The 3,788-nt window shown below is 34.7% G+C and overlaps 1 pseudogene; it reads right to left on the bottom strand.

Annotated features, from left to right (window-relative positions):
- LOC101579343 overlaps positions 1 to 727 on the bottom strand; it is a 7,030-nt pseudogene extending 6,303 nt beyond the window's left edge.
- Between the last annotated feature and the right edge of the window lie 3,061 nt (positions 728 to 3,788).

Here is a 3,788-nt window from a genome sequence, read left to right on the forward strand (position 1 = left end):
TCATTTACTTCTCATGTCTGTCACTAAGATAAATAACTTGCATTGATAATCACTATAATGATGTTGCTATTATCTTAACTGACAGGCAACCATCTGGATACAAGAAGGGCTTCCCGTGGAGGACTGTCTGATGTCCTGAATGATGCACACATTGACATCACTTCAAAAGTAATGACAAAGTTAGTTTTCAATTATTTCTCTCAGTAGCTGAAATGTATAACTTATCAGTCTTTGAGAATATAAATCCCCTGTCAATAAACTAAATAAGAGATGGGAAATTTGGGGATGCTGTCAAGAAATACGAAATCCAATTAGTGTAATTTTTATAGCTTACAGATATATCACGTAGAGTATTATAAACAATATCAAACAAAATCTATAAATTCAGTGCAAATAATTTAAGGCCTCCTATTTTGCTAATTCATGGATTGCACTCTGTGACTGTCTTCTAAGTTATTTCACTATTATAGTGTGTTTGAACCAGATTTTCAATAACACATATTGACAGTGTTTTCTGTATCTCTCACGTATCTTTTAATCTCCACCCATATCCATTCAGATCTTTTTTATCCTTCATAATATATTTACTTCAGGAAGAAGCACATTTGTTCTGCATAATTTCCTACAGTCTAGATCTTGATGATTGCCTCTCCATGTCATTAACTAACATTTTCCTCTGTTCCTGGCTTTTCTGTAAATTGGCAGTTGGATCCAGAAGCTTGATCATATTCTAATTGAGTTTTCTGGGCAACATTGCATTTATACCATGACACACATCATAGTGTCCTTCTTACAGCAATATTGTTGGAAGTACCCATTAATGATTAATGCAAAGATTCACTTATTTATCAGTATATAAATGATAATTCACATTTTAAATCTATCATTCCTTTTTATTTATTTATTTTCTATTTATTTTCTGGATTGCTTCTCTGATTACAAACATTTCTCATTGATTGTTTGCTACCTAAAGCCCAAGTTTATGTTTCTAAAAAAGGCTAAATAAATGCTTTATTCCCTTTACTTATCAGTTATTATATTAATTGGGTGGTTGACTAGAATCCTCCAACTGCAACCAATGAGTTTTTAAATAATTGTTTTTTAATAGACTAGATAAGTCACTTGGCCCACTAACTCACTAATTCTTACAAAGATTCTTCGACAAAATCAATAAAGAAATTGTATATAATTGTTGCCTATGCCTAATAAAATAATAAATTTACCTTAACATCTGATGAATAAAATTTAAATGAGACACAATGGTAACAAAGAAATATAGTTGAATCTTCACTGCAAAGATACTTCTTTAATAACAAACCAATAATTTTGTTACATTTATCGCTGATCTTTTTTATTTTGTGTAATAACTTTCTATATAAAACCTCACTGGTTAAATATACCTATAATTAATGTGACATATTTTACTCTGTCAATGATTACATACCTCCAAAATTTCTACAGTTGAGTTTTGCCTAGAGATACACTATATTTTACTTATACCTTTCTTTTAAACTCTTTAACTGATTTGCCTATTCAATAAATATGCACTCAGGGCATGTGTTAGCTTTCTGTCAGGATGACAAAATACCTGAGAAAAACAAGATATATTTTGACTCACAGTTCTGGAGTGCTCAGTTCAAAGCTTGCTCTATTGCTCTGAGGCCTGTAGTAAAGCAGAACTTCATGGGGGGAAGCACATAGCACAGCCATGCAGCTCATCTCAAGGCAGCTGAAAAGCAAAAAAGATAGTAGGAATGAGGCAGTGACCACATTCTCAGCAGCATTTTTTACTTTTTTACTTTACTTACTTTACTTTTTTACTTTTTGTCCTGTTGGTTATAACTATTCCAACTCAGTGATATATTTTATTGTGATTTTGATCTGCATATTCTTTATTAGTGATGTGTTAGGCATTTTTTCATGCTCTTTGACCATTTGTATACCGGTTTTTGATAACTGTCTAAGACCATTTACCAATTTTTTTATTATCTTTATTATTTTTTAATGTATTTGGTACAGATTCTCACTGTGCAACTTGGACTTGTAGTGATCTTCCTGTTTTCAGCCTCCCCAGCACTGGGATTACAGGCATATGCCACCACCAGACCCAGTGGCTGGCTCAGCGTGCCTGGGGGCAGGGCTGGCATGGCATGCAGCACCAGGCAGCTTGCAGTCACATTCGGTGGGTTTTGTCCTTTTTTTTTTTTTTTTTTGGTGTGCAGAAACTTTTAGCATGATGTAATACCATTTGTTTATCATTTTATTGTCTGTGTTTGGGAGTCTTACCAAAAACATCATTGACCACATTATATTTTTACTGTTTTTCTTCAATACTTTCATGTATTATGTTTTGTTTGTATGATATACATTTTGATTTGATTTCTATGTGTGGTAAGAGATAGAAGTCTAGTTTCATTCTTTATATGAACATCCATACTCTGTCCCACTTATTAAAGAGATTGTTAGCTCTCAAAAATAAAAGAAAAAAGAAAATAGGAGTGAGGGTCCTAGTGCCCTCAAGGACACAGGCCCAAGGTCTCCTTCCCTCCACCTAGCTCCCAATTCCGAAAGGTTCTACTGCCTCCCAGGAGTGCTGCCAGCTCAAGACTACCCTTCAACACATGAGTCTCTGAAAAACACTTGTGCTCCAAGTCACAGCGGTGCAAACCATGAACTGGACATTGTGCTAGGTGTGTCTTAATGAGTAACAAATGATCTGTGCTTCACTGAACTGCAGTATCAGGTGCAAAAAACAACCAAAAAAACAAACAAAGAAGCATACAATTTTTAATTGTGGCAAAAACTTTAAGGAAAGGGGCCAGGGAGACAGCTCAGTAGAATAAGTGCTTCCCTGGCAAGTGCAAGGGCCTGAGTTCAATCCCTGGCTGCAGAAAAAGGAAAATAAGTGGTAGAAAATGAGTGAAGAGTAAAAATCCATTGACTTTTATTCACTTAAAAAAGTACATTTGGCCTTCCATTTTCAATTAATATGTATTACATTCATCTTCCTATATGGAAAAATTCAAGAAGCTAATCAGAGAAAAGAAAAGAGGATACCATGTGAGGAAGAGTCATGTTCAAACAGTGCACATCAAATAATACAAGATGACATATTTTGAGAAAAGAAAATCTGTTCCTAGTTCTTCCCTATTCTGTCATTTTCTGTGCCATAGAAGCAATGCACATGAGCTACGTGAGTAATACTCAAAAATAAGAACTAGGCTCCAAGTTATGTTTTTCTACGTAAGGATTTACCTTTAAGTGAGTTGATTATTAATAAATGCAGAATGATAGTTTGAGTTTATTGAAAAACTTAAGATGTCCCCTAAAAAACTAGAATGAATCTGTCATATGCTGCTTGCTAAGAAGCAGGTAGATGAAGTGTACTCAAATTCTAATGTTATCTTTCATCAAAAATTCTTCCATGAAAGAACGTACTGCTGTATGCCTGGAATTCTTGCCCGTGGGAAGCAGGAAGTGAGGCATGACGATCAAAAGTTCATGGCCAGCCTGGGCTACATAGTGAGCTCAAGGAAAAGCCCGGACTACCATTACGCTGTATTCTAGAAACAAAAAAGAAAACGAAATGCAAACCAATTTTTTACAAAAGCCCTCCAGTCAGGGGAAAACACTGTACTTCTAAAATGCTTAGGTCATGTGCTATTATTTCACTGTTTATAAATGGACACAGGGATCACAGCTTATTTTCCAAAAGAAAAGAGAAGGATGAATGCTAAATTAGACAGATAATGAACTAAAATGTATGCAAGAATTACCTCCCCAAAACA

The sequence above is a fragment of the Octodon degus genome, unplaced genomic scaffold (genome assembly GCF_000260255.1).
Source record: "Octodon degus isolate 3935 unplaced genomic scaffold, OctDeg1.0 scaffold00114, whole genome shotgun sequence".
Classification (NCBI taxonomy): domain Eukaryota; kingdom Metazoa; phylum Chordata; class Mammalia; order Rodentia; family Octodontidae; genus Octodon; species Octodon degus.